The sequence below is a fragment of the Mirounga angustirostris genome, unplaced genomic scaffold (genome assembly GCF_029215605.1).
Source record: "Mirounga angustirostris isolate CCGP_5_RB_7025 unplaced genomic scaffold, mMirAng1.0.hap1 SCAF_4, whole genome shotgun sequence".
Taxonomy (NCBI): domain Eukaryota; kingdom Metazoa; phylum Chordata; class Mammalia; order Carnivora; family Phocidae; genus Mirounga; species Mirounga angustirostris.
Window position 1 is genome coordinate 158,844,629 of NW_026991712.1, and position 11,333 is coordinate 158,855,961.

The 11,333-nt window shown below is 42.1% G+C and overlaps 1 protein-coding gene across 2 annotated transcripts in view; it reads right to left on the reverse strand.

The window, feature by feature from the left end:
- The window catches only part of NFYC (nuclear transcription factor Y subunit gamma), a 65,369-nt gene extending 54,082 nt beyond the window's left edge, over window positions 1–11,287 (reverse strand). Inside the window, exon 1 of one of the 2 annotated variants that reach the window (XM_045897967.1) lies at window positions 11,100–11,287. The gene's annotated coding sequence lies outside the window, so the exon portion shown is untranslated. The remainder of the gene's footprint in view (window positions 1–11,099) is intronic. The other variant, XM_064589361.1, reaches the window with a different exon arrangement.
- Window positions 11,288–11,333: the final 46 nt, after the last annotated feature.

Here is an 11,333-nt window from a genome sequence, read left to right on the forward strand (position 1 = left end):
TATGGTATTTCTATTTTTAATTTTTTGAGGAATCTCCATACTGTTTTCCACAGTGGCTGTACCAATTTATATTCCCACCAACAGCACACAAAGGTTCCTTTTTCTCCACATCCTTGCCAAGCTTATTTCTTGTCTTTTTAACTTTCTGACAGATGTAAGGTGATGTATCATTGTAGTTTTGATTTGCATTTTCCTGATGATTAGTGATGTTGAATACCTTTTCATGTGTCTGTTGGCCATCTGTATGTCTTCTTTGGAAAAATGTCTTGCAAGTCCTCTGCCCATTTTTTAACTGGATTTTTTTTTGGGTACTGAAATGTATAAGGTCTTCATATATTTTAGATATTAATCCCTCAATGTCTTCAATTTTAAAATATTGTAAACAGCATCACAGAGAACATCCATTATGCCCATTCCTTGTACCCTCATTATCCCTTCCAGAACCACTGCAATGGCTTCATAAATAGTATCATTTTGTCTGGTTAAAAAACAAAAAACAGGGGCGCCTGGGTGGCTCAGTTGGTTAAGTGACTGCCTTCGGCTCAGGTCATGATCCTGGAGTCCCGCATCGCGCTCCCTGCTCGGCAGGGAGCCTGCTTCTGCCTCTGACCCTCCCCCCTCTCATGTGCTCTCTCTCTCTCTCATTCTCTCTGTCTCAAATAAATAAATAAAATCTTAAAAAAAAAAAAAAAATGAAAGCCAGATTGTTTTAATGTTAAATCTTTCCATTTTCAATTTTGGTTCGAATTTTTTAATCATAAGCAGATCAAAGAAAATTAAGGGCTGCCAGATTGTTCCTCCTGACCCGTATCTTTCACCTGACTTGGTCATGAACAACTATCAGTTATTTCCCAAACCAAATCCACCTTCAAGGTTTAAAAAAATGTATCAGGGACGCCTGGGTGGCTCAGTCGGTTAAGCCTCTGCCTTCAGCTCAGGTCATGATCCCAGGGTCCTGGGATCGAGTCCACATCGGGCTCCTTACTTAGCAAGGAGCCTGCTTCTCCCTCTGCCTGCTTCTGTCTCTCTCTCTCTCTGATAAATAAATAAAATCTTAAAAAAAAAAAAAAAGTATCAACACATTTTCAAAAGAATCTGACAGAAGTTCTGAAGGTAATTTCCAAAGAAGTCCCAGAAATATTTTGAGCAATGACAGTATCATTAGAATAAGGAACACAGCGCTTCCTGATGCCCAGTAAATGGCTGCTCAATAAATTAATGAAGTGAACCAATAAATGAGACCTTAAGTGGATCATAAATTCTGAATTACTTGTTTTTAAAAAATAAATTATATTCTCCAAAGCATAAATTAAAACCAATGGGTGGAAAACTATTCTAGAAAACTATTCTGTTCTCTCAGAGCTGTCCAAAGATGGCACAAGCTGCCTCAGAAGCTATGGATGGGGTTGTTAGCACAGGCTGTTTGAACACTTGACAGGAATATGTGAAGACAAGATGAAAAAGAGCAGCCATGTGGAGAAGCAGAGGGAAAAAAAGCCCAGTCTTTGCAGCTAGACAGATTTAGATTCTAATCCCTCCTCACCTCTTTTTAGCTGAGTAACCTCAAACTAGTTACTTAACTCCGCTGAGGCCAATCTCCTAAACTATAAACCATCTTGCAAGGCTGTAAGGATTAGGGATACTTTCATTCATTCAATAAATACTTATGTGTAGGTATTGTGCTAGGTATTATGCTAAGATCTGGGGATCCTAAACAATACACAGTCCTGTCCTCAAGGAGACTAAAGTCTTTTATAACAAAAAAGAAAATTAAAATAGGCAATCATAGTGCTGTGTGTTAAGAGTTCCAACAGGAGGAAATGCATAGTACAAGACATAAGTAGATCCCCTAACCCAGGGCCTAACTAAATTTCAGGCTGGTCAGAGACAACTTCTTGGGGGATTTAAAACTGTAAAAAGAATAGGAACCTACTGAGACAGACAAGCAAACTGCATGTGCAAAGTCCTGGAGCTGACAGAAAGCATTACATTCCTGGAATGGCTCTAGTTTGATATGGCAGCAGCCCAGTGACAAAAGGCTAGAAGTTAACCTAGAAAAGTGAACAGGCCTGGACAAGACTAAGATACTAGAACTTTATTCTGAAGACAACAGTGAGCCACTGAAGAGCTTTATGCATGGGACTGGCACAATCAGAATTACCCTTTTAAAAGATCATTTCGGGTATAGTATGGAGAAGTAGACAGGGTGGGAGCATGACAGCTCCAGACAGATAGCAGGGAAAATAAGACCTTGTGTCATCTAGTTACTGGAAAATGTGGTAGTGCAGATGTTGAACAGATGAATGGGAAATATTAAGAAGATAAAAAATCATTAAGACCAGTGGTTAATAATACCTGTAGAATAACAACACTGTGACTGATAAACAGCAAGTGCTCTAAAAAATGGTACTGCTAGTATTATCGCTGATATTGGCAACTGGGTTAGATGACCTTTTGAAATCACATTCATCCCTAAGAGTCTCTGTGATTTTGGAGATATGTTGTATGTTCCCAGACAAATCCTTTCCCACCATTGGCCAAGCTGTCATATACAAAAAGATTCATTTTTTACTCATAAACTCTCTATACCAGAACTGTTCAACTGGGCCCCACTACACACTAGTCGTAACATGAAATGCTTATTAGATGTTCTCACAAACAGGGTTCCAGAACCAAATAAGTTCAAGAAACACTGCATTATGTATCCTCTCTCTTGAAGGGTCATAAGGACATCAACACACACACTCTGAATACTAATTCTGCAGTAAAGAAATGCATTTCACTTTAGACATCATTCTGTCAAGGATCCTTTTTCCAACTCCAGAGGACATTTAATACATTGTATAAGAACTAATGTTCAATGAAACAGCTTAAGAAATGCTGCTCTAAGCTGCCTTACAGATTTTAGTGGAATGAAGATTAGAGGCAACTCTATTCTGACCACTTTCCAAAATGGTTGGAGTTTTACACACATTATGGCATTTCCCTTTTAATTTAGTCCTACTGAAAATGACATTAAATATCACCATAAATAGCAATCCTCTGCCTCCCAAATTATCGCCAACCGAGTGTGCTTTGCCTTTTTAAAAGGCCACAACTTTGTCAGCTGATAATGAGCAAATTCTAAGCTACTTTTACCCTTCAGGGTACAGTAATAATTTTTAAGACAGTTAAAAATGACAAAGATGTTCAACTGTGCAGACTGCATGTACTTTCATTTTCCTCTTTTATGTGAATGATCATGCCACCAGTGAGGGGATGTGTTTTCTTAACACTGGGCAAAGAATCTCACTTCATATAGATCACTGGACAATGTGCAGCTTCTGAGGGCAGGGTTGACAGTAACAGAAATTGTGAAAACCTTCAGTACAGTAGTCCCCCCCTATCTACAGGAGATACATTCCACCACCCACCCCCCCAGTGGATGCCTGAAACTGCAGGTAGTATGGAACCCTATATACACTGTTTCTTCCAATATGTACGTATCTATGATGGAAGTTTAATTTATAAATTAGGAACAATAAAGAGATCAATAACTATAATTAATAATAAAATAGAACAATTGGGGCGCCCGAGTGGCTCAGTCGTTAAGCGTCTACCTTCAGCTCAGGTCATGATCCCAGGGTCCTGGGATCGAGCCCCGCACTGGGCTCCCTGCTCCACAGGAAGCCTGCTTCTCCCTCTCCCACTCCCCCTGCTTGTGTTCCCTCTCTCGCTGTGTCTCTCTCTGTGAAATAAATAAAATCTTAAAAATAAAATAAAAAAGAACAATTATAATAATATACTGTTATGTGAATGTGGTGTCTCTCTCAAAATCTCTTACTGTTCTGCACTCACCCTTCTTGTGATGATGTGAGATGATAAAAGGCCTGTGTGATGAGATGAACTGAGAGGAATGACATGAAGTGAGGGGCACTGTGATGCGGCGTTAGGCTACTACTATCTTCTGACAATAATCAGAAGGATCATCTGCTTCTGGACCACGGCTGACCGCAGTAACTGAAACCGTAGAAAGCGAAACTGTGGAGAATGGGTGGGACTGCTGTAACTCTGATAGATTTAAGCCAATGACATCATACAAAATATTCTATACTCCAAAATCATTTCCTATGAGTCACTGAAGCATTTATTGAAGCACTGCTCAAGATCACTATTTACAGCTCATACCCATGAATGTATTTAAGATTAATTCTTGGGCGCCTGGGTGGCTCAGCTGGTTAGGCGACTGCCTTAGGCTCGGGTCATGATCCCAGGATCCTGGGATCGAGTCCCACATCGGGCTCCCCCTGCTCTGTGGAGAGCCTGCTCCTCTCTCTGTCTCTGCCTGCCACTCCCCCTGCTTGTGATTTCTGTCAAATAAATAAATAAATAAAATCTTTAAAAAATAAAAATTTAAAAAAATATATTCTTGAATCTGATCTAACAATATATTGTTGGTTTTAAATGGAGAGTATTCATCTAAATAAGACACTTTATATATCTTGGACATGAAGATTTGAACTATAAGTTAAACCTATTCTACTGGAAACATTCAAATGTATAGGCTAGCCTAGTCCCTCTCTCTAAACTGCACCTTAAGTTTACCCATTAGAAAGCTTTCATTATATAAAAGTACACTGAATTTAGAAGTAATCTGTCTGCAGACAAGGACTTTTTTTCTTTTTTAATATTTTCTTTTTAAGCAATCTCCACACTCAACATGGGGCTCGAACCCACAATCCCGAAGTTCAAGAGTCACACACTCCACCGACTGAGCCAGTCAGGCACCCCCAAACAAAGACTTAAACCAAAATAGAAAATACAACTCCCACGCTGAAAATGAGCACAGCTGTTGCCTCACCGTTATCAGGTACATCACTGCTACAACATGGAGAAGTGTGGGAAGGGTGCAGCAAATTTTGCAACCTGGCAAAAATTTCTGCAGGCAGAGGGATTTTTTCCTGAACCATTCCACAATGTTGTCTTCCTGCTTACTTCAAAGAAAATGTTACCCAGGTGACTAGAAACCAAACTGACAGTCCTATGTCAACTGACAATTTCTACAATTAGAAAATTTTTTTAAATGACTATAATGCAAATCTCTTTCTGGATTGAAGGATAAAACTGGTTGTTCTGATTTCAATAATTATCGCTATCTGGCGAATATGGAAAAGTTCTCATCTCATCAAAATCATTATCACTCAGGACCTGAGGATTAACAGAGCAATCAGGAGACAACCTAACCCTGAAATAATCCTACTACTTCATACATTCATAAATACAGACTAATAGGGCGCCTGGGTGGCTCAGTTGGTTAAGCGACTGCCTTCGGCTCAGGTCATGATCCTGGAGTCCCTGGATCGAGTCCCACATCGGGCTCCCGGCTCAGCGGGGAGCCTGCTTCTCCCTCTGACCCTATCCCCTCTCATGCTGTTTCTCTCTCTCTCTCTCTCTCTCAAATAAATAAAATCTTTAAAAAAAAAAAATACAGACTAATAATAATATAGATCCACTGTAAACCAGCTCCTAAACCACAACGTAACTAAATTAGGTTATTTCTTTCATGCCAAGTGGTTGCTCCCCCATGTAGACATCTTACCGTACATAAAAGAGTAGATAATTACAAAAGGCCTCCTTATTAGGGAAGCTCTAACAGGCTGAAAGGACAGATTTTATGCTGTTCTAAAAAGAAAATGATGTGTCCTCTCATTTATTAAGGTCCACTTGGTGACAGGCACCCACTGTATGCTACTGTATTCATTTTTCCTAACTACTCTATAAGATAGGTGTCACCACCAATACTTCACATAAGAAGAAACTAAGGCTCAGACAGGTTGAGAAACTGACCCCCAGCTCACACAGAGGGTAACTGCATTGCAGAAGAATTCTTTCCCAGGTCTGACTCCAGCGTCAGCAACTACACTACCCCCTCCCAACAGCACTTTTTGGCCAAAGTATTTTAAATCCATTTCCTCCAACAATTAATCTACTTAAATTATGTTAGGTGCTTTTAGTCTCTGGGAAAATACTAAAATGACCTTGTAGCCTTCCTAACTAGTCACAGCACATGCATGAAAAACTGAATAAACAAAATGAGAAGAGAGACTGGAAGACATCAGATAACTCACAATCAGTCTGCTTTGAGCATAAGAAACTGAATGGAAAAGAACAACTTGCTGGCTAAGGAATGTTCCTCCTAGGTTGTATGCCTGAGGTTGGAATGAATCTCAAGAAGGTCGTCTGTGACCTTTTTTTCTTTTAAGATTTTATTTATTTGACAGAGACACAGCAAGAGAGAGAACACAAGCAGGGAGAGCGGGAGAGGAAGAGGGAGAAGTAGGCCTCCCGCTGAGCAGGGAACCCGATGCGGGGCTCGATCCCAGGACCCTGGGATCATGACCTGAGCCGAAGGCAGACACTTAACCATCTGAGCCACCCAGGCGCCTCCGTCTGTGACCTTATAATGTCCTCTGCCATTCTCCCTCCTATGAATGAGGCAAACTTGTCAAAATACAAAAGGTGCCTTAGAGTCATCTCCATCATCAAGTCAATGTTTCCACAGAAGAGGCAATGCTGCCCAGTGGAATGAGCACTGGACTGGGAATCCAGTAATCTGAATTAAACCTGGCTTTCCCCTTGCATTGCCAAGTGACCTTGTCAAGGTCATCACACTCTTTAGGGCCTCAGTACAAAGCACCTGCCTAAAAGAAATCAAAAGCCACTTCCTGATCTAAGATGCAAGAATTTTTCTTTTCTCCTAATATTTCAGGGTGTCAAGAGAACAGTGTTTGGGGCACCTGGGTGGCTCAGTCTAATGTCCAACTCTTGATTTCAATTCAAGACATGATCTCAGGGTGGTGAGATTGAGCCTCATACTGGGCTCCATGCTGAGCGTGGAGTCTACCTAAGATTCTTTCTCTCTCTTTGAGTGTCTGACTCTTGATGTTGGCTCTGATTGTGATCTAAGGGTCATGGGACTGAGCCTCATGTCAGCTCTACGCTCAGTGTGGAGTCTGCTTGAGATTCTCTTTCCTTCTCCCTCTACTCCCACCATGCTCTCTCTCTAAATGAATAAAATCTTAAAAAAAAAAAAAAAAAGATTCTCTCTCCCTCTCCCCTCCCCTATCCCCCCTCACGCATTCACTCTCTCAAGAAAGAATGAATCCAGTATTTAAGAGTACGGGTTCCGCAAATTTTGTAAGAATTAAGAGTTATAGGGGAGCGTGGGTGGCTGCATCGGTTAAGCGTCTGCCTTCGGCTCAGGTCATGGTCTCAGGGTCCTGGGATCAAGCCCCACAACCGGCTCCCTGCTTCTCCCTCTCCCTCTGATGCTCTCCCTGCTTGCACTCTCTCTCTCACGCTCTGTCTCTCAAATAAATAAATAAAATATTAAAAAAAGAAAAAAGAGTTATAGACCTATGCTTGAATCTGGGCTCTGCCACCTTATGTGACCTTCAGCAAATTACTTAACTCCTCAGTTTCTTCACACCTAACAATGCAGGTGGTAGTAGGATCGGATCTACCACATAGCGAGGCAGATAATATGCATAATACATTTATACCCTAGCTGGTACAATGTAATCACTCAATAAAAAGTAGTAACTATAATATCATTCCTGAGCTTGATTCATAGATTTTTAGTGGTTCAGCATCTCTGAACTAAGAGATGTGAATTTCAAAATTGTCTCAAAAAGACAACTAGCACCAACCCGCATTTCACTTTGCCTCTACTTCTCTTTAAGTGGGCATAAGAAACCCTGTATCTTTTCTAGTATAATGAATCAATTTTGACCAAATGGAAAATATGTACGCATAAATGAGATAACAGAATTGTTACAAGGATTTAGAGAACAAAACATGGACATAGTCTGTTAAACACTAAACATTAGTATGAGTCTACTTAGAAGGCAAAGTTGATGTTCTCAAGTTTTTAACATAAACTCAGACCTACTCAGACCTCCTGGGAGTTCAAGATTTCTAGGGTGGTCAATTCCAGATGATAACAAGGCCCAGCAACTGGCCATGGGTGTAAGGAGCTAAAAGGAATGAAGGTGATCACTGGTGTTGAAGAACAGATAGTTAAGAAATGTTTGCTGAATAAAAAGCAAATATGTGTACGCTTGTTTTTGCAACCTTGTCTAGATTTACTAAAAAAGAAACTAAATTATGGATGCCATAACATTCCTCATATTCTGCTAACTTATGACTGAGTCAAACAAAGGTTAGATGACCAATGTACAAAATGCATGGCAAGCCCTATTTCCCCTTGTTCTTTTGACTCTATCTTCCACACTGCAATGTAATTGCAAATAAAAAGGAGGAGACCTTCACCTAATTGTATCAAGTCACAAAGCAACTCAGACTTCCAATTCACTGGTCTCCCCTCCAAACCTGAGTTATTTAAAGATTTTCATGCAAATACTAGAACTGCAAATAATTTTTTGTATCCAGTTTCAATTTTACACATCATTTAAGATAAGCATATACTAGATTCACTATCCCACAGTTTGAAGAAGGCACTAGGCTTCTGGACAGGTCCCAGTGTTTGGAGACAAACATCTTAAAGAAGTAGTGATATTTGAAAAAGCTCCCAAGTGAGTTCTTTATACACTTGGTAGTTCCTCATTCCTTGGCATTAATCACTTGCATATAGAGAGACTACGTCATCAATTTTCTTAAGTCTGATTTTAAAGAATGAGATTCTTAAACTTTCTGTACATGTTTTTCCCTATTATCTACCTGGCTTCATAAAAACTCCAACAGTTTACTTTGTAAATCTTTCTCTACACAATAGAAAACAAGAGCTATGATTTAAATACCTAGTTGAAGAACCTATATTCTATATGGTTCCTATTCTGTGGTCTGAATCTTTGAAACAGTACAAATTCTTATTATATTCTCCCCACTCAATACACTCCTAACACCCAGCAATCAAAGAAAGATGACCCATTTTGAAATGTAACACTACCTGGCAGTTTGACTAGTCAGGTTTATACTGATAGCATGATATAGCAGTAAAACTACAGGCTTTGGCATCAGACAACTTGGATTTGAATTCCAGTTCAACCACTGAGTGACACTGGACAAGCTACATAACCTCTGTGATCCTCAATTTTCTCATCTCCAATATGGGAATGATAATGCCTACCTAACAGTAAATATGCCCCAAAATGTCAATTCCCTTCCTCTACTACATTCCTTTTCTCTCTTGAAAATTTTGTTGCATTCACATAAAGCTGACCAAATTTGAAAACCAGAGAAGTTTCTTGAAATTGGAACGATAAAAACAGATGTATAACAACTATCTAAAGCTAGAAAGGACCACATAACACAGACAAGGAAAAAAAAGTTAGGAAACACAGAGGTTTAACACAAATGTGTTTCCATGATCCCCAAACCTTGGGAAGAGCAAATATAGAACAATTCATTACAATAAAATGGAAAGTGATAAAATACCCTCAAGCTGACTCTAACAACTCTTGACTAGAACGAAAGTTTTCTGAAATACAAACCAGAAAGTGTTGACAAGTTCTGTAACTCATGACAAGATGCAAGAAACTATACACTAGTTTATTCTCCTTCCAAGCTGATAAAAAAAAAAAATTAAGTGCACATGAGGGTGGGTGTACTTTTTAGGCATATATAAAAGAAAACAAATAAGCCAGGTCCAGGATTTCTGTTAAGCTCTCTTCCACTAAAGAGGAACGTGACAATATCTATTCAACAAATAAATGCCAAGTATCTAAAACCTGCTAGCACATGTAGCTTTAGAAACTCAGCCCTGACATGTATCCTTCCTAATGCAGGAAAACTTCATATACATCTCAAAATTAGCTGCATGGTCCTGAGACCCAATAATCTATAATTGCTCCCTTACTATAATTCCCAAGTCTGAAAATGTTCCCCCAAATGCTTCACACTTCCTCATTCCTATAGATCTGTCACTACTTAATGCTGTCCCTCTTAGGCTTGGCATTGTTTCTAGGACCCGGCACGTTCGTCCAATAGGACCCCTCTCTCACGCTGGTTGTTTGTTTTCCCCTGATATCACATCCCAGATCTGGTAACTGAAACCTCGGTTTCAATGCTGGCACTCTCCAGCAAAATCCCAATCTGATCCTATCGCTTAGATAGGTCCCTAACGCCCTGGTGACCCTTCCTCCTATACCATGCCCTCAGACCTGGCATCCGTGGACATCGAGGTCACTCACAAACTGTGTTAAACTCTATCTTAACTATAGAAAACAAACTGATACTTATCAGAGGGGAGGCAGGTCAGACGATGGCTGAAATAGGTGATGGGGATTAAGGAATACACTTGTCGGGATGAGCACTAGGTGATGTATGGAATTGCTGAGTCACTACAATGTACACCTGAAACTAAAGTAACACTGTATGTTAACTATGCTGGATAAAAAGCAAAAACAAAACAAAACAAAACAAAAAGACCTTCCAAGTCTAGCTCTCTTGGCTCTCGAAGACCCTCTCAGCCCCTAACTCAGGTTTCAGGGTTTCCAAGCCTGGCACCCTTGGGGCTTGTACGCCCTTATACTAGGCCACGCATGTTCCATGGAGGATACCTCTGGAGTTAGGAGTGTCACCCACTCCGGACCGTGCACAGGCTATCCTCGAAGTACCTGCCAGACCATAACCCTGTCTTCCCCCTTAAGGTCTCTAGGCTCGCCCCCAGCCTCCACCCCACGCCTGCACCGAAGGGGGTCACCACCCTGCGGCCCCAAGCCGCAGAGGCGCGCATCCCTGCAGCCTCCCATTCCTTCATCACCCCCCAGGCCGGAGCCAGCGCGACCAATAAGGTGCCAGGTCCGCGGCCTCCCCGCCACCGACCAATCACGAGCGAGCCCCCCCGCAGTCGCCTTCCGCCAATGGGAGAAAGCCCGCGGGCCGGGCCGACGAGGCGCACGGACCCCAGGAGCGCGACAGCGGCGACAGCGGCGGGCCCGGCGAGAACACAACATGGCGGCGGGCAGGCCGGACCGAACTACAGCGGCGGCCGCGAGAGGGAAGTGAGGTCTCCGCCGAAGGCGGGAAGCGCTGCCCCTCCCCCCGCCGCCGCCGCTCGCCTCTCACCCTCCCTCCCACAGACGCTCCCGCACACTCACACGCCTCCGCTCAGGAGTCCAGGGAAGAGCAGGAGCCGCCTCCGCGCTCCTGCGGAGTCGGGCAATGCAGAGGCCTGGGCACGGCGGAGGGGAGGGGGAAGCGTGCGTCACGGAGAACGGAGCGCGCGCAAAGCGGGGGCACAAACAAGATGGCGGCCACGCCGTTTGCACCGTCTCCCCCCTTCCCCTCCCCCTCCCTTGGCGCCTTGATTCCCTGTATCTTGTAATGCGCAG